Source organism: Candoia aspera, chromosome 15, assembly GCF_035149785.1.
Source record: "Candoia aspera isolate rCanAsp1 chromosome 15, rCanAsp1.hap2, whole genome shotgun sequence".
In the NCBI taxonomy this organism is placed as follows: domain Eukaryota; kingdom Metazoa; phylum Chordata; class Lepidosauria; order Squamata; family Boidae; genus Candoia; species Candoia aspera.
In genome coordinates this window covers 11,432,298-11,452,911 of record NC_086167.1, presented here as the reverse complement: position 1 = coordinate 11,452,911, position 20,614 = coordinate 11,432,298, and positions in this window count along the sequence as shown.

The following is a 20,614-nucleotide window of genomic DNA, read 5'->3' as shown; positions in this document are numbered from 1 at the left end:
TTTACCTTCTGCATTTTACAGGACACTTTAATCTGTGCAGGCTGGCTGAAGGATTCTTTGCATGCCCTGGGCAAATGGAGTGTGCAGGCCTCTGGAAATTACAGTTGAAGGCTTGGGATCTCTTGTCGCCCATCTAGTGATCCTCTGGACTTTTGCAGAGCCCCCTCCCTAGTTTTGCAGCCGCCTCTGTTGCATTTTTTCACTATAACATGTTGAATCGTCCCAGATGAGGCCCATTGGACGTGCAATCTTGCATTCCTGCTGGAGCAGATCTGTCCCCAAAGATTGAAGGCAGTGACCAAAGCCAGCGAGTGATGAGAATTTGGGACTCTGGCACTGGGACACCGATCCACACGCTTCATCTTGCTAATGATTTCCTAGCTGCTCTCCAGCCACTTGAAGGTTGCCACAACAGAGATTTCAGCAGGTAGCACGGCTTTCCAACACAATGTGTTAGTTTTCCACCAGGCATGAAATCTCTTCTGCTGAGTTGATCTCTCTGCTGCCTCTGCGTCAGCAACAGCTCCGTTTTGACAGAAAAGCTGGGCATCCCGGCATCGAATCTGGATGTGCCTGCCTTTTACTTCGTCTTTTCGTTAGCATGACAAACATTTTCTTTGTTTTTCAAGCTGGCCCAATTGGATTCTGCTGTCACGCTAGTTGGCTGAACCTCCCTCCGGGCCTGAGAACTGTGGTTTTCCAGCCAGTATCTGGGATACCTCTTTTATGAAATGTGGAACACACTGAGAAAGTCAACTTCCTGCCCTTCCCCCTTGATTCTTTGGTTTCCTTGCGGGAGATGACAAGGAACAGCTTGGTGTCTCTCCACCCTCCCCTTCCCAGCTCAACTGGCGTGGCGATGAACAACCACCATCTTTCACAAGGATTACAAGCCAAAGAATGGGCTTCCAGCTTTGCTGTCAACACTCTTGACTTCCTAGATGTTTCTCCCCCCAAGCCAAAAAGCAGAACATCAATAGAACCAGCAACTGATAACAGCTCACTGTGCTATTTGCCCAGGAAAAGGAAGAACAATAAACCTGCAACAGATTGGGAGAAGACCACAATTTTAGATCATTCAGCCTAGTGTATTTTATTATCATCATATGTTACCTGGCAATGGAGCCCTGTATGCACCTTTTGTATTGACTGGGATGATGGTGGAGGGAATTTGCAGGACCCCTAAGGACTTCTGAGGAAAGGCAAAAAGAAATCCTGTTGCTATTACAGCTGAGCTATGCATGGAGGTCCTTGCCCGGTTGCAGCTACGGAGGGGAGCAGAGGCTGAAGTAGTACTATGCTTGAAGGCACTGAGTCATGACAAATCGTCACTTATCAGCCCTTCAAGTTGTCCAGATCAGGAGACAAACTTAACTTCACAAGAAGGCTAGAACTAGGCTTTATTGAGACAGGCTATATTAAGAGAATCTGGCAAGCCCATTTGTGTTCTTCTTCCCCTCCTTCTGATAGCCCAGTGAGTCAAGGAGGACGCAACCTGTGTCTCCTCCTTACTCCATCTCCTTCCCCAGGCCTCAAGTAATGGCCTGTTTGGTTTTTTGAAACAGTTTCTGCATATTTCCCTCAAGGCCATCTCCACTGCTCTCTAGACCTTGTGATAGAGAAGGTGTGAATGCTACAAACTTCTGCTTACATGCTCAAATGCTAGGGGCAGAGATGTTGACCTGGAAAAAGATAATCCCCCAAAATATCCTCTACTGTGACAGTCTTGACTCCTTCATTTCTCTGTACATCTAGTGTCCTGGCTGACCTTGGTCAATCTCACAAAAGTGATGCATGATTGGACTTAGTATCTGGTTGAGAGATCACCAGGAAATGCTAGGCTGTAGACACCTGGTGGTGCTTAGGATTTTTGCAACCCAGATATGGTAGCTCTCTTAGATGAGAGATTAAGAAACCTTGTGGAAGAAAACCATGGAAAACCATCTCACCACTTCCATACAGTTACATGAAAACTGTGTGGAGGTATCCCCATAGACACCATGAGCCAAGGTTGACGCAAGGAGACTTTAGTGATAGATTAACCCTCAGTCAGTGTCAGACTAATAATAATAATAATAATAATAATAATAATACATCTGAAATCAATATCCAACCTTCTCTCTTCCTTGTCAGGCGGATGATCTGCCTTGCACACAAAAGCTGAAGCTTCCTCCCTTCCACCCAAACTGGAGGGCAGCCCAAAATGAACAAATTAGAAGTTTATGATCCCGTGATCGCATTGGCAATGGGATAACACAGTAACCATTTTGGCTGCAGGATATCTGAGTGAGCCAAGAGAGAAAACAATGGCCATCCCTATAAAATAAGTAAGATAAAGATGCTTCTAACAGCAAAACATCAGCCCCTCTTACTCCTTCAGACAGACAGCTGTCAGCTCAGCAGGGTATCCCTCTTAAGGCTGGCTCTGTAAACGGGACAGTTTCCAAATATGGCACCATGTAGAAGATCTGGGAGTGCGGGATAGCCCACCAATAAAGTAGTTCTAGCAGAGGAGCTGATGAACTAGTTGTAATTCAAACATCGAGCACCTGGTGAAGCAGCCTGAAGACCACCACCTCCCACAGCCCATATCATGGGCAGCATCCTTTGAACATGGCATATGTGAGGTAGACGCTATCCCAACCATTAATGCTTCCATGTGGGAGACTCCATGGAGGTTTGATCTGGTCAGCATTCTAAGGTAATGTTATGGTTGATTTATGGTTGTGCATTGCATTAACCCACCCCAGTGTGGGGTCTCCAGTGAGCGTGATGTGTGAAGAGGTCTTAGAAGGGTTGCATCGGGGAATTAATGTGCTGCAGTGAGTTGCTCAGGATGCAAAACACCCTTGATGTCAAAAGAAGAATTTGGGTGGGTGGCATGGGAGGGCAAAGGGCTTCCCTAGGAAGCATAATTAAAGGAAGTGAGACTCACAAATTGATGGTGAGATGACCTCCCTCCCTCCTGCAAGTCCATCTCCAGAGAGTGCAAGAGACATTTATCAAGCCACATGCTCCCTGTCTGGAAGCTGGTCTTTCTCTGGATTGTGAGCTTACAGCCTGCTGAGACAGGCTTGGCAGCTGTCTGGCATCCTCTCCCCTCTTCCCCCAACCCCCAGCTCCTTCCCTTCCTTCCTTCCTTCCTTCCTTCCTTCCTCCCTTCCTCCCTTCCTCCCTTCCTCCCTTCCTCCCTCCCTCCCTCCCTCCCTTCCTTCCTTCCTTCCTTCCTTCCTTCCTCTGTTTTAAATATTTCTCGTAACTGGGCTTTTTTTAAAGAAATGGAAACACTGGAGAGCAAGTGCTCTGGAAAGTATTCAAAAGTTCATCTCCCAGAATTCATTAGTCTTTCCGTTGAAAGGAGAAAGATCCCTCCAACCCTCATCCCCATTCCTCCACTCCTCTTCCCTAAATAACATTCAATAATTGTTGAGCCAAAAGTCAGCCCAGTCCTTCTTTGGTTTGGATGAGCCAGCTGCAGGACACTGAGATTGTGAGGAACACCATCTGTAAAGTCAGGGTTTCATATGATTGGATATAGCAGGCTTGAAAAAAAGCACTTCTTGGTGTAAGTATCTTTCATGAAAGGCTTAAAATCCCTGTTGTAAAATGGAAAAAAACAAAGTGAAAGCAGGAGGGGGTTAGGAATTTATATCCCCATTTCTAAGCTTCAGGACTAAGGGAAAGGCAAACTGATGAGTCTAAATCCCCCCTTTTAAAATTGCAAGCATCAGCACAAGGTTCACTGTCCTTTTACTCGGCTTAACCGAAACTGAACATCTAATCCCCCTGGCATTAAAGAAATCAGTTGAAAAACAAGGCTTCTGCAATTAGAGCTGGTTACAACCATTAGGAATGAAACCTACCCCGTGAAGGTCTTCCTCCATTTCAAAACCACCCGGCTTGTGTTCTGAAACAAACAGAAAAGGAAGTCAACTGTTTTAGTTTAGTCTTTTGGCATGGCATGCATGGCATGCAAGATAACTTAAGGGCAAAGACTATGCCAGGGCTGGAATGTGTGGGACTTTGAGCCCCATCATCCCCAACAGCTTGGCCAATGGTGAGGAATGGTGGGCGTTGTGATTCTGCAACATCTGAAGAGCTATGGGTTTGGATGATTGGATTTGGTCGGTTTCTGGGTTGGCCTTTTGGCCTTGAAAGACAAAAACACAGGATCTGTGGGCAGATGACAAGGGCTGTGAAATGAAGACCTAGAGGACACACCATTGTTCTCCAAAAACTACCTTTCCTCCCCCATTTCCAAGCCAGGAAGCTGAGACTACTTTATTGAATGTTACTCCTTGAACACAACTGAGAAGCATTAATTACTAGCTTAAAAGATGAAACCTTTTTTCCCAAGCAGATGGCCAACAAGGGCATTTATTGGACTTGCTAGACAAAAATCGTTAAGAAGGCGCAGGGCTGCACAAAAATCAAACTTTAATTGTCCATAAAAGCCCTTAAGAGAGCTGAACCAGCAAGACCTGAGCAAAAGATGCATAAATCCAAGCAGTGTTAACATGATTTTGCAGCATGACTGGTCAGAAATGTTGTCTTCTGGTCTTCCAAAAGAATGTTAAGGGGACTTATTCCTAAATTATGCAATTTAGGACTTTCCAAAGCCCTAAGCAAGAGATAAAACAATTTGCTTATTAATTGGATGCTGTTTTTGCCATTGACAATGCAATCCAAGAATGCAAAAGGCAAACTTTTAAAGGGAGAACCTAATTTTATCCAACGAATTGTCCCAAGGCCACTTCTCCAACTGCCACACTGCCTTCAAGGACAAACAAACTCCTCTTTAGATTGTGATTGGCCATATAGCCAAGAGATTTCTGAAAAATCTCCATACAGGTCTGCAAGTTGCAAAATTTATCTTGACCTCCATGCAGGCCTGGTATAGACTGGTCTCCAGATTGATTCTGTATTTATAAAAAGGAAAGAGTTGATGCTCTTAGGTATGGGAATCTCCATTTATCATCCATCTCTTCTTTACCAGCTATAAGGTATCATTGCTTCCTTCTAAGCCTTTCTGGAAGGTGCCCCCCAAAAGGACAGCCCTCAAAAGGAGACTGGCTCTGAGCACATAAAAAGGGTTCATCTTATCCAGAATAGCCAGGACAGGATAAGCAGCTGTAATCTTATCCCTCCCTGTATTGATGTCAAAGTTTCAAAGAATTTAAGGTTGGTATGAAGCCCAGTTCCTGAGCTGAGACACCCAGATCAAACAGGCCACTCAGCCTCTTACCTTCCCCCTAACACAACCACAACTAGTCCAAGCTATTTTTCCTGGCAGCGTGAAATTAGACTACATTTTTCAATCCTTTCTCCTTTCTTTCTTGGCATGCTTGTGTTGCTGGAACCCTGTTTAGTTCATTAGCTGCAGTCGCAGCTCCCTATGAGCAAGGATGCTGAACTTAAGCCACAAAAAGTAAGTCAGTTTATTGTTGTAACTGCAGGCCATAACATCTACAGCCCCATAAAATACAATAAAATAACAGTAAAATAGTAAGATTGTCAAACAAAGTGACAAAAAGAGCATTAGGTGTAAAAAGGCTTCAGCAAGATAAAGCCAAAGTTAAGGACTAAGAACTTAAGTCTGTCTTTCTAGGTTTAAATGACAGCAGGTCAAATGGAGCAAGTTGGGTGTTGACCACTGGGAACATGTCTGCAAGGAGATAGATCAATTTGGGGGGCAGGGGTTGAGAACTTGAGTTCACCTATCCTCAGTAATTTGGCCCAATCTCATTGTAAATGGGGCAGTGGAAGACATAACGGGTAGTGTCCTCCAGTTGGCCAACACCACAAGGACCAAGACATTGTTCGACAGGGGGCTTACAGAACCTCCCTTCAAGATACGTGGAGGGCATGGTCTGCAGGCGAAGGGATGTTAAAGCCCTTCTCATGAATAAGCCACACAAAGCTCACTTTTGAAAGCCCGGCAACACAATTGCACACGCTGGCTGCTACCTATGTACATCAGTGAAGCAAACTTGCCATTTGATGGCTGACTTTCAAAACAGGAAGGAAAGGGAGGCAGGGAATAATCCTCAAGTTGGCCTCGTCCTCATGGCACAAAACTTCTCAGCAAACTCCAGTCTCCCTCCAGTTGAGTTTGATTCCTAAGGACAACCTAGCCAGAGTTCCTCCACCAGGGTCCCGTGGCACCCTCAGGTTCCATAAGAGGTCACTAGGGGTTCCCTGGGAGATCACAATTTATTTATAATATTATTTCACATTCGGGCAACTTCACATTAAAGAGGTAAGCTTCATTCTTTATTTTCAGTTTAAGAACACTGCTGATGCATCTAGACAGGCCTACCTGTGAAACGAGTGTAATAATTTTGTAACTCCTGGCCTATATTTGAGCCTGATTGGGCAGGGATTCCCTGAGGCCTGAAAAATATTTCAAGGGTTCCTCCGGGGTCAAAAGGTTGAGAAAAGCTGTCCTAGCCACATCCCTGATGTTTTGCCTTCCTCCAGAATCTTTTTACAAGGACTAACCAGGTCTGACCTGGCTGATGTTTTCCGAGATCTCACAAAGCCACCGAAGTGCTGCTGTAGAACCACTTCCACGTCTGTTCCAGGACGTACGTCTGTTTCTTCGCCGCGTGAAATAAAGCAGAGTCAAATTAATCTCGGCATTCTGCTGGAAGGCTTCCTCACGCAGGAGCAAGATACAGAGCGGGATTCAAGGGTGACAACACAGCAACCTTAGCACAGCTGGATATGCCATACCAGGTTTGCATGAATTGTTCCCCGCTGAAAGAGAGAAAACCAACCACCCTCCGTCTCAGCACCATCTAGAAAAAGATTACACACGTTTCTGCCTCCATCTTCTTCTACCTGCTAGCAGGTTGGTACATAATTGCAGAAAATACTTCTTTTGCTGGAAATGGCTTGGTGCCTTGGTCCAGACCTACACACACAGCATTCACACATTACACCAAGCCATAGTCCATGACCAACCAGCCACATTAAGCTACGCCACTCTTGTTCATAACACGGTGTAGGAACTGAGACACTCATCCATAATTCACCAGGGGCTGCTTAAATGTTTTCACCCTTCCCTTTGCAGTGTTGAATGGCTGGAAACAATAGTGTGTTTGTTTTGATCCTTCAAGCAGAGCCTCGAGTGGGAAATTCAGCCGACTCTCTCGTAGGACTGGATCAAGTGAGGCTCTTGATGATACCCAGACAACGCATACTTTCTGCTCTGCACTCTACCACTGAATGGAAATTTAGTGGGGAGAGAAATTTTGCTAGAGCATTGTGATTCTTTGTTCACAAAACCAGCTCCTGGCACAGAGGAGACGAATGCTCCACGTTCACCTTCCATGCCTGTTCTTTTCACAGCTTTGCTAAGGCAAAGGGGGAAAATTGGCTGATGAAGGGGGGAAAAACCCAGCTGGTTCAAAATGCAGCAGCAGAACAGTATTTATTACACCTCTGCTCCATGAGCTGCATTGATTGACAGCATGCTTCTGGGGCCAGGTTATTTGAGGGACCCCGAAGAAACGACCAAGGTCAGGCTATTTTTCCATTTAGCCCCCCAAGTGGATGTCAAGTCTTTTTGACACTAATGCCGTGAGTGGCTGGGTTCACACGGAGCATTAAGCTGCTGTTTTATTTTTAAGCAGGCTTTGCTAAGCCAAATTAGTTGTGTTGGCCAACATGTGAAGCCTAAAACAGGCAAATAACATGAATACTTGGGATGAAGCCCTTTCCACTTAACCACCACTAGGTTCTTGCAGCTGGAGATGCTAAGGGCTGAAAAGAGGAGGTCCACAACTAGGCCACCCTCTCTCCACAACAGGAGATTCAGGAGACCAACCCCATCTCCACAACAGGAGATTCAGGAGACCAACCCTATCTCCACAACAGGAGATTCAGGAAACCCACCAAGCATCTCCACAACAGGAGATTCAGGAGACCAACAAAGTCAGCCTGCCTTTTGGACAGATGCCAGGCCCACACCGACCCATTCTTAGAGCTACAGGGATGGGCCTGTTCAAAGTTAATGACGGAGGCCATTAAAAAAGACGGCGCAAACACAGGGCAGGCAATTCTCCTGAACCCATTCCTTCTAAAAGGCTGTAATTGCCCACTTTCATCTTTTGCAGGCATAAATAATAAATGTGGCAGGTCCCCACCCCCTTGCTTTTCGCCACCACATTATTAAAGCAATAAAGCAATTTCAAAGGTGTGGTTATTGGAGCAAAAAGCACCTCGGGGGGGATTCCCGCTGGCCCCAGAGACATTTTAATCATGCTGGGCTTTTGTGGTGGTGGTGGTAGCTTTTTTTTTTTTTTCCTCTTCCCTTCCCACATCATTCCCTGGTCGTTCCCCATTGTTTAATTTTGGAAAACATGTGCAGGAGGGTCCTTCTCAGCGTGAGGGAGCTCAGGGCATGTTAAATTGCTGCAAGCTGCAAACTCCTGAGAAGATTGTTTCCTTTCTGGGTGGACAAAAAGAAGATGTTATGGAAATGGAAGCTAAGAGGGGCCATTTTGCTGACTTGGAAGCCACCTCTGAAAAGGGAGCTTCTTCCAAAAGTCCTTGCTCCCCAAAATGAAAGAAGAGAGGGACCATTTCTGCCAGGATCACAGAGGTAGTCCTAATATCAGAGCTCAGCATCCCCAGGAATCTCAGCTTCCATTTTTAAAAAGGGCCAACTTTCTAGTCTTTGGGAACACTGAGATGTGTTGAAAGAATTGGGACTGATCAGAAATGGGGAGATGGTGGCAGGCAAAGGGGATGAAGTGTTCTGTGTAATTCCTTGGACTTCTTCACAATGAGAAGGCACAAACTAAGTTTCTGCAGGCCACCCCAACACCAGCTGGCAGAGAAGGCATTGAAGAAGTGTCAGACTTGATTTTCCTAGGTTCAAAAACTCACAAGGAGGGGACTATAGCCATGAAGCAGACAGACATTGGTTAGTTGGGAAGAAGAGTAATTGGATAAAATAATGAGAATGCAGAGATATCCTGCTGACAACAAACACCATGGGTTTCCCCAGTTTTAAGAAATGGCTACAAAGATTGGATCATCCAAAAGGCTGAATAAATTGCAGTGGATGCTGCTGGATCACAGCATGGGAGAACATGGATGACAACACCTTGGACTGCCAGAAGAACAACACATTCAGAACAAGATGAAGTGAAAATAGACGGCTCGCTGAAAGGACGGATGACAAGCTTAAATATTTTGGACTCATCCTGCCAAAGCAGGAGTCTTTGGAAAAGATGCTGGTGCTTAGGAAAATCAAAAGCAGCAGAAACAGAGACTGGCAGGAGATGAGTAGGGCAGATGCTACCATGAATGACCAAGCAGGAGCTTACAAGAATATAAAGCAACAGCTGCTGATAGACAGTCCTGATGAAGTGATGGTCACCAGTCCCAAAGAGTTGAAAGCAACAACAGCAACAACCAGGGGTGCCTGCAGGATGTGGTCAAAAAAAGTCAAGATGGTGGCCATGATGAGGCATTGCTCATTTTAAAAAAAAGGGTGGAGCTTTGATCACACCACCATGGCTGACTTCTTGACTTTTTCGACCACACCTAGCAGACACCCCTGGAACCAGCTCTTCACAAGTTCCAGATCTGCTGGAGCCTGGACAGCTGCTAATCACAGTCCCAGCACAGGGATCAGGAGCCAAACGGGAAGAAGGTTGGAAGAAGCCAACAGAAGCTGCTCTGCATGCAGTCTCAGAAAACATCATCTTGATCGTCTGAGGAAGACCCGTTTTAGCTTGCTTTGATCTTGCTCATTTCAACTGAGTATCCCGATTTTGCAAAATGGCCTTTGTCTCAAAAAAAAAAAAAAAACCTCTGGGGACATCAGCCCATCGCTGCCATGATCCCCCAGCTCTTGATGGCTGAAGAGAAGCAGTGTCCACCTGCCCCAGCCAATGAAGCCTGCCCGGAATAGGACAGTGCAGATTCCAGCCACAAGTGTTCACAGTTCAAATGGGCCGTCCATCTGGAGAGGACATCTCCTACCGCCTTAGAAGTGGCTGAGAGATAGGCACGTCATTTCTGGACAACAGGAAGTGACTTTGAGAGCATCCGTCAGCCTGATGAGGAGCATCACCGGCTGAGATGTTTAAATGCGTGCTGACAGCAAAGCTGAGTGCAGAGAGTAACGTCTTTCCTGCCACAATGAATAACGGCAAATCTGTTCTCCCTCTCTCCCCAGGGTGCCCCCCTCCCCTTCGCCTGACATTCTCTATCATCTTTCTCTACCGTCACCAGAAATTATATTTGTTTTAGCACCTGCTGGGGTGTGAAAGCCACAGCTACTTAGCACCGTCAAAACACACACGCACCATCTTGGAATTTCATCAGCAGACCTGAATGGCAGGTGATCATGCATCGCAGAGACTCTACCGTAGAGCTGTTCTCTTGGTCGTCCCTCCAGCAGGCCCCCAAGTACCACCAACCCTGTCCCCCTGCAGAGGTCGGGAACCAGGAAGAGATTATTGGCTGTACCCATTTCAAGGCTGCGAGTGTGAATCACAATCACCCACAGAATTAGGCGCCAGTCCAACTTCCTCTCTTACAAGCTCCCTTTCTTCACCCTGGAGTGTGAAGGAGGTTTCTTTCCTGGTGGGGAACATTCTGGTGTGTGATTCACACCCTCAGCTCTGCAGACCCGCCCAGCCCGAGAAAAACCACAAATGCTGATCCTAGAATCAATGGCTTTTGCAAACACAAGGATGCTCTACTCAGCTGCTTAAAACAGAGAAAGGTTGTTGGCCTCCAATTCAGGAGGATTTTCACAGGGGAGCACTTTCCCCTTACCTGTCACTTGGATTCCTTGCAATTTGCCAACAAAACACATCCTGAAATGACCACTGAAAATGACATCCACGTGGTTTTCTTGGCAGGAATACAGAAAAGGTTTGCCACTGTTTCCGGGATGCACTTATTAATATTATTATTATTTTATCATAATAAGTTTATTGTTGTGATCACAGGTCATAATAACATGGCATGACATAAAGAGTAAAAGAAGAGCAGTAAAAAGAAACGCAACGTGCGTAAAAGGCCATGTGACATAGGAGAGGGAAGGAGGGAGGGAGGAAGGAAGGAAGGAAGGAAGGAAGGAGGAAGGGAAGGAAGGAAAAGGAAGGAAAGAAAGAGAGGGGAGGGTGGGAGGGAGGGACGGAAGGAGGGAGATATTAAGTTGAATGAAAGGCTGTGCTACAAATTGAAACTTAAAGATTTCTTTCTGAGTTTAAAAGAGAATGTAGTGAAAGTGGTGACCTGCCAGCCCTTTGAGGTAGGCCAGGTCAAGAAGCAGACACTGCAGGGACTCCAGAAACGTGACTTTATTGTTGTAGGGTAGAATAACAAAACCTGGAAAGCTGGCCCAAGTTTCTTTATGCCCCATCTTATACTCAACAAAATCAAGGAGGGGTTATTTTGAGTTTCTTTCTCACGCTTCCTTCTAGCTCTGGTCTGTGTGATCTGTGGTCCAAGTCCCTCCTTGATGGTCCCTCTCTCCTTCCCTCCTTCCCTCCCTCCCTCTTCCTTCCTATCTCTTTCTTTCCCTCCTTCCTATCTCCTTCCTTCCCTTTCTCCTTCCTTCCTTCTCAGCTCTAAATTCGTTGACATGACCTAACTGCTAACAAATGTAGTCACATCCGCAAGAAGGCCTTTCCATCCTCCGGTTTGTCTATCACAGGCATTTCCCATTGAATCTCATAGACGGGGCAGACCTGCATTTTCCACTCACCGCTCTAGCTCTGGTTTTCCATCCCACTCCTAACCAAGCCTGGCCCTGCTTAGTTTCTGAGCCCAGCCAGGGAGCCACCTGCTGAGAGTTGCTGAGCAAACAACAGTCCAAAGACTCAGAAACCACATCAGCAACCCAGGCATCTGTTTTGTTGCATGTAGTCACGCTGAAAGCTAGAAGCCATGACTGTCAGTCCAGGGGGAGTGGGGGGATGAAACGCTCCCGAGTGGCCTTCTTCCCACACACTGACATATGTCGTGCGGCTTGCAGGCCCCTCTTGAATATTTAAATAACCACCCCCAATGGAGGTACTGGGGGTTACCGAAAACCCTGGGCAGTTGCAAGACAGTTGGGCTCCATCATCTGTTTAAGAATGCCAGAGTTCAGTAGCTCAGCATCTGCTGACCTCATTTATATACACAATTAACAGACATCTGAGCAATTGCAGCAGTCTTTCTACGCTTAAGTCTAGTTTAACAGCTTAATTTACTTCTCCTAGATCTATAGAGTTTGCAGGGGGGGGACTACCTAGCTTTTATGCTGTCACACACAAGTCTTATTTAAATAGGAAAAAGATGAATGGGTTATGTTCATGTTGTAGGAGAGCTGTGTGGGTCTGCGGTGGCAAAAAATCAAGGAATCTGGTTATGGCCACATATCACATGAAGCTATCACCTGCTTTAACCATGGTTTATTGCATAAACCACAATTGGCTGTAACTTTTTAAATTTCTTTGTGCCCTCAAGTCTGTCTCGACTCCTGGTGATTGCCTGGACAAGTCCATGAGGTTTTCTTCTTGGCAACATTTTTGGAAAGGTTTTGCCCTTGCTACCTTCTTCCTAAGGCTGAGAGAGTGGGACTGGCCCAAAGTCATCCAGCTGCTTTGGGTCTAAGGCAAGACTAGAATGCAGAATTTCTGAGTTTCTAGCCTAGTGCCTTAAACCACTACCCCAAACTAGCTCTCATAACAAGACCTGATCGATCCAGTTCTCCCTGAGCACCATATTGCATGAACCTTGTTGTTTCGTGAAAATCTTCACCCACTGGATATTAGGAAAAATTCAGGGCAAAATGTCTTGGCTACTTCCACGCCGCCCCCTTCTGACAATCAGGGTGCCGTAGCAATCCAAAGCTTTCTCTGCTGTTATTTTAAACCAGCCACCCAAGAAAGTGAGCCAGAAGGCTGATGAAATCTGTAGATTATGCTAAATTGGGAGCTGATGAACGCAATGGAGGGAAAACACATCAGAGACAAGAGAAGCTACGCATTAAGAACAGGAAGAAAATGAGATTCAAGTTGGAAGGGAATAAAATGGGAAAACTCCTTCAGCATGGAGGGAGACACACACTAATGCATGATCCAGATGTTCTATGAGGGGGGGTAGAGGACAACAGTACAACTGAAGAGCAAGTGGTCTTTATGCCTGCAAGGCCAAAGAGAAAATCAAGCCAGTTTAGAATGGAGTAAAACAGGGACCATGAAGTCACCGCGGCAAAATTCTAGGTTTAAACCCAAAGCTCTTCAAGATAAGCTCTGGAGAAGGCTGTGATGCTGGGAAAGGTGGAAGGAAAGAGAAGAAGAGGGTGACCAGCAGCAAGGTGGGTGGACTCAGTTACAGGGGCGATGGGTGCACTGTTGGAAGAGCTGAAGGACCAGGTTAAGAATAGATTGTCATGGAGAAAACCTATCTATGTGGTCGCTAAGAGTCAACAACAATAACTTGATGGCACATAATTAATCAGTCCTCAAGGTAATTGCTTGCTGTAGATTTGCATGATTCCTATCTTACTTTCAAGCCAGGATACAAATTTAAGGCTACAGAAAGAGGCCCTGTACAATCACTAGTTAGCAAAACAAAGCCCATAACTTGGTTACCCATGTTTTGGCAAAACAGAACGGGAAAGGCTGGCATCAAACCAACCATTAAGAAACCTGAGAAAATTCCCAACACCAAAATGTTCAGTATGGGGAAAAAGAAAACAATGCCAGTCCTATCCTGTTACCCTCTTCCTCCTCCTAGGTAAAACTCCAACTTAGCTTGGTGGTGCATCTACCTCCTTTGAAAAGTTAAAGGAAAGACAAGATGTTTGGTCAGAAGGAATGGTGGGGGGTGTTCGACACACTTAGCCAGGTCAGTAACAGTTGAACAGCTGCATTTGTACAATAACCTAAGCTGTGTGAGTTTAACATTGGTGTGGCTTCCTGTGGCTTCAGGTGATGTGAGAATCCAGCTCATTCAGTTGGTTACTGGTCTGAGGCACTGAACCAACCCACAGATGAGTTAATTCTGTTCTCAGGGTTAATGTGTTGTGAGAAAGCCTTTGGAGAAGGCCATAAAGGGAGAGAGAGTTCCTTGGTAACCCTACCATCCTTAAGCATCAGGACCCCCTTTCTTTCTCCCACCCTGTTCTCCAAGGAAATGTCTTGGCGGCCATTTGTCCAATCTTTGAGTCATTCCTTGCTTTCAAAGAGGTCCTCAGAAATGGCCACCAGTGAGATCTAGGACTTCCTAAGACCTGTGCATCCATGCTTGTGCAAATGATGGTGCTAGGAACATTGAGGCACACGAGGAGAACCAGTCCCATTATGGCTGGCCTCACCCAACATAGCCCAGTGAGCTGCATTAACTCAAACCACACAGATGATGCACGTTTGATGGGTTGCATTGGCTGAAACACTGGGTTAATGCTGCAGATCGGTGCCAAGTTATCCATGGGTGACAGCCAGTTTGGTGTAGTAGTTAAGGCACCAGGCTAGAAACCAGGAGACTGTGAGTTCTAGTCCCACTTTGCATGCAAAGCCAGCTGGGGGACCTTGGGCCAAGCACTCTGTGTTGGCCCTAGGAAGGAGGCAATGGCAAACCACTTCTGAAAAACCTTGCCAAGAAAACGGCAGGGACTTGTCCAGGGAGTCTCCAAGGATCAGACACGACTGAACGGATAAAAAAAAAAAGCCAATTATGTGAACCTCATTCTAGCTTCTGTCACAAGACGCTGTCCTAGACGGCAATCAACAATTGGTCCACCATGCTGCAGCAATCAACAATTGCTCCACTATGCTGCGCAAGATCCTCAATGCAGACTCATGGTTAGGATCCCAGACAGCTCCTTTGTGCCCACCGAAAGCTGAGCTATTAAAGCAAGTTGAAGGGCCTGAGGGCTACAGCTGCTTTCAGAAAAACAGGGGTGGGGGGTGGGGGGGAGGAGGGACAGGATTCGTAGTTGTTACAGTGGTGTGATAAAGAAGGTGGTTGAGAAATCCCGCCTGGGGCTTCCTTTCCTCCTCCCCCCCCCGCCCCTTTTCTCATTTTATCTGTAAAACTGCCAGAGGGCTTACAAAGAGTTTACAAGGGGAGGGAGAGGGGGGAGGCTGAAGATAACACCACCAAGCACAAAGGGCTAAACTGAAATCTCCAGGAATGATTTTTTTAAATTAAAAAAAAAGGTGAGAGATGGTTTGAGAAGACCCACAGCGCCATCTAGTGGTCCAGGTGCTGCACTGAGCCTTGCCTTAGCAATGGTGGCTTCTTGACATCAACAGCATTTGTTCCCCGGGCGCATTCACCCCTTCGTTCCCATGGCATGGAAAGACAGAATTGCTTGAGGATGAATCAAACAGACCAGCTTCCAACAAGAAACTAACAAGAGGTCCTTTCTGGTTCCAGTTTCGTTGTACAGCAAGCGTGCCACCAGCCAGTTGTTGGAAATGAACTGTGCTGTGGGTGCTCTCGCAAAATGGTTCCCAGAATGGACACAGACCATCACAAAACACCCATTTGCCAGGAAGCAAAGGGGTTGGGTTGCTTCCTGCTGCTCCCTCTAAGACCCCAAAGGCTGCTGTCTCTTGCCCCCATTTCCTTTGCCTTTTTCCTACCATCAATATTTTCTTGAGACTTTAAAAAAGAGTTTGAAAAACACTGGCTTAAAGGATTCCCATGGGAATTGCACATAACCTGCCACCAAGCTGGGGTTATCCAGGTGGATTTTGTTCTTCACACCATCCCGTCTGCACATGTTCTGGCTCCCAAATTTTTTCTGAACATCTCACAGAGGTTGTATACAAGCTTGCCCATAGTTCAAAAAGGTAAGCAAGCCAAATTTTGGCTCTGGGACTCCCACCTATGTCACGCTAGATCATTTGTGTTTGGGTGACTCTACCCATGGCTTGGGCCTGGGTAACCCACCCAACAGCTCTTAACTGAATAAGCCATGGTTAAGTGCTGCATCCTGAGAAGTGGATGGATGCACTTAACCATGGCTTATTCAGTTAAGAGCTGCTGGGTGGTTTACCCAGGCCCAAGCCATGGGTAGAGTCACCCATGCATCTTTGTCGTACACGGCTAAAAAATATGCTTTGCACAACCATCGATAGCTTCCAAACCAGGAGTGACTTAAGAAGCATTCAAGGTCAGATTTGGGTGGCCACCTGTCATAGGCATAAATCAATTTCAACAGAATGTATTGGGCAATTGACATAAAGCCCTCTTTCTGCCTATGTGAACATAGTCCAAGGGCGGGGATATACTTCAGTATTGGGTCTATCAATAAACAGACTACCATCCTGGATAGCTCCTAAAGCTAATGCAATGTATATTATTATTATTATTATTATTATTATTATTATTATTATTATTATTATTATTATTATTATTAAATTTATACACCGCCCACCTCACTATAAGAGTGACGCTGGACGGCTTACAGATAAAAAAGGCATAAAAACCATTATAAAAACACAAAAATTACAGAAGACAGAAGAGGATAAAAGAGGGAAACTTTCTTTCTTTTTCAAACCACCAGCCACCCCCAGGGCTGCCTACCACTCTTGGATCCCCAAGCTAGTCGGCAGAGCCAGGTCTTGACGCTCTTCCTGAAGGCCAGAAGAATCAGGGCCAACCTCACTGCAGGGGGCAAGATGTTCCATATATACCTAAAATGCTGTGGTCCATGAGTTCAACTCCCAGTAGAAGGCGAACCCCGTAGAATAAGATCTGGCTGTGAACATCTGATGATTCCTAATACGGGTGAAACCAATCATCCTAGCGGTATGTAACCTTCAGTATTGGCCAACCCACCTGGAAGACACAGGAGTTGTAATTCAGCACCTCTGGAACGCTGCTGGTTCGCCACCACTGTGAAATGGGCCTCCATAGCTGGTTATAAAGCTGGGATAAGTAGAAACCTGAACAACCTCTAACATGATGGGACTTTTTAAAAATGAAAGAAAACAGCCTAGATAAAACTTGTTTCATGGTGTATTGAGGCTGGGTCTTCCCAAACAACAATTTCCCTTTTGAAGGTCTTATCTCTGTTCAATCTCTTTATACTGCTGTTAGCCAACCAACGCAGAAGAGAATGAGAAAGCAAGACAAACCAAGTTAGAACCAGGAAGGAGGGAGACTGAAGGATAAATTTCCCATTAACCGAAGCTGACTTTTTATCTCTCCCCGTCTTTCGACTGACACTACATTAGGGAGGTTGACATCCAAAATCCCTGGAGGTCCAAATCCAATTTGAAATCAAATGGAAAAGACCAGCCTGGGTTGGAGGAGAACAAATTGATTCTGTCACGAGAAAAATTAGCAGAGAAACAGGTTTATCTCTTATTTCAAGCTCTTAAAATAACAGCCAGGAAGTTTTAATAAGGGGAGGAAGGGTCAATCGCGATCTGATTTTGAAAATTAACAGAGGTTCAAAGACTGAATTGACCAAGATGGATGAAGGTCACAGTCCATGTGTGAACCAGTCCCTGGTAAAGGGGGGTTTGTTAACTCTGCACTATATTTAGAAGAAAGACAGGCTGCTTCTTAATGCCTGCAATTTGTATTCACCAGACAGGGTTGGCTCTGATTAGCAAGCCATCACTGACATCAAAGCCTTCTCCATCCATCAAAAGCCATGCACTGTTCTTCTATTCATCAAAACCCCACAATTAGAAATATTGGACTCTACCCACTGCTGTTCCTGGCTCCACAAAGCCATGGACTAGACATAACAAAATGAGAAACATTGATCTTTTGTGGTTCACGATGAGTACATTTTAAAAAGACAGTCACTGGCTTGCTGTTCTCCTAAAATACAAACCCTCAGAGTTCAGAATGCCTGAGGGTTAGATGGAATCGGAGTGAAGCCCAACATCAGAAGAAGCCACACAGCTCACAAAAGCTTGTGCCTTTTTAATAAAAATGTGGAGGAGGTCTTACCAGACTCCTACCTGATTCAGGTTCTTCCTTCAAAACAACACGTTCCGGTATTTCTCCAGAGACAGCCCCATCTCTACAACCCTAAAGAAGCTTTGATTGATTGGGCCATCACATTGTTGTCCACTCCTAGCAACCACATAGATTTTTTTCCACACAGATAGACGTCAATCATTTTACATTTTCTGTCCATGTGGTTTTCTCGGTTAAAAAAAGGGGGTTAATCGTTGACTTCTCCTGCGCAGTAAGAATTGATGCCTTTGCCATTGTCACTAAAGTGACAAGCATCTTCCTTTAGCTGGGCAGCTGGGATGACCTTCATGCCTTGGGTGACCTTGCTGGGAATAGATATTTGTAGCATATACTCCCAACGTTCTTTGCTCATCCTTCCCAGGAACATCCCTCATCCATTATGATGGAATGTGAGGGTGACCTTGGAAGACAGGGGGAAGAGATGCCGCCCAGGGAATGATCAGATAAAAGAGAAAGGAGCCCTCAACAGAGGAACGGCCAAAGGAAGAAACTTAGGAAGGACCCGCCCTAACTACTCAGGCGGTAAATAGGGAAGGCTTTCGGACTTGCTAGATTTTGTTAATGTAGCCTTACAATAAAGTAGAATTGGCTTATCTAGTTGTGTTTCCTGTCTGGTCTACCTGGTCAGGCTGACATCAATCTTACAAGTTTCTAATTTTAGCAGCCAATGAGGGAGCAGGGTCGACCCCGCGGGGGCGTGGGGGCAGGAGGAAACTCTTATTTGTACTTGTAGGAAGCCTGCCTTGCTTATCCTTGGCCGGGGGGCATGCAGCTTCTGCCCCCCAGATGGCGAATTCTACTCTCTGTGCTTAAGACCCGGAAGAGTTGGAATGGAGTGAAACTGTTTTTAAAAGGCTCTTCCCCTTTGAGGCAATGAGGAAAATAGTACACTAAACACTTCGGCAAAAAGTAAACCCACTGAAAACTTTTTGGTTGTGTAGGTAAAGAGGTGCCATAATACTCGACAATGTACCGGTAGGGAGAGAAAATACCTTTGATTTGTACTGAATATGTCAACTGAAGACAGTAAGGGTATCCTCTACTATTATAGCTCTATATTCATAAGGATGTATTTTAAATCTAGGAATGGTTAGAGATTGCAAACCTAGATGGATAGTTACTTGGCAGAGGGAGAGACATGAATGGTAACTTGGAAGGGGACTTCGACAGATGTGTGCATATAATAGCTTAGATTACTCTAAAACATACAAAACACACAATTTTAAAAAAATGAATATAAGGAAAGGGTAAGTGCACGTACTTATGGGAGTCCTGTGAGGCCAAAGGTGAGACCCTTTCGCACATGCATGCAGCTAGGTTTCATATAGGAGTCTATATGTTTGAACAGGTATACATCTGCATATGCTTATACAGCGGTATGTTATGTGATTACATTATTATAATATAATCACATAGGTTATTATATAGTATAGTATAGTATATAATCACTCTGAATGAGATGGGTGGTGATGGAATCCAAAACATAAATAAATAATGTGTAATTATGGTATTACACAAATTAAGTTTCTAATATAAGTTGTGACTATCATATATATATATATATATACACATACATATATATTATTGTAATATCTATAAACACAAATATATGTATGATTATACGACATAAATAATGTAACCACAGGTATATGAATATATTGCTTACATTATACAATCCTATAGAATATACCACGTATCTATTATTTATATCATCATCCATGTGAATATATTGCTTTATATTATATATAGATTATTTATATCATATAATCGTGTGTGTGTGTTATATTACAATGTTTATGAATTTATTATGCAAATGCAAATACAAATACACACACACACACACAATTGAACTTCCTGTAGGCGACTGAAATAGGACTCCACCAGCGGCTTCGCCCGAGCACGTGTCTTTGCAAAAAAGGGTGCCGCTCTAGCTTCTCATCTATGGCCCTCGCGGGACGCTCTAGCCTCCGCCTCGCGCACATCCGCCTCCGACGCCTCCTTTCCCCGCCCCCGCGCCACGCCGCAGCCCCGCCGGCCAATGGCCGCCCAGGCCCCGCCCCCGGCCCCGCCCCTCAGGATCAGCTGAGGGCTGGCCAGGTCTGTTGACAGCGGTGGCTGCTTCCCGGGCGGCCGGAGCGGGGCGTGAGCGGCGGGGCGGCCCGGCCCGGCTCGGCTGCTCTTCCGGCCCGGAAGACGCCGGCGGTGGCCAAGCCCTGCCTGGAGGGGCTGCAGCTGGACGCTCCCCTTCCCTGCGGGGCAGGACTACAGGTCCCAGCATCCCCAGCCAGCGGGCGCTTGAGCGTCGGGGAGGCCCGGCCTGGGGAGGGGAGCGGGGAGGGAGGAGCAGGACCCTGGAAGGACTGGGAGAGGCTGGGGGGGCGGAAAGCCCCCTGGGCCCCTCCCTGGAAAGGGAGGGTCGAGCCGGGGTGCAAAGGGCGTGCAAAGCCATGAGGGCGAGTGTGCAAAGCGTGCAAAGCGATGGGGAAGAGCAAATGCAGCTGGGGAAGATGGGGACAGGGTGTGCCTTGCTGGATCCTGGGAAAGGCGTTTCTTTCCCTGGAGAAACATGTGGGTGTGTATGTATGTGTACATATAGGTGTGTGTGTGTGCATACTCACACACCGTCTATATATATGTGTGTATA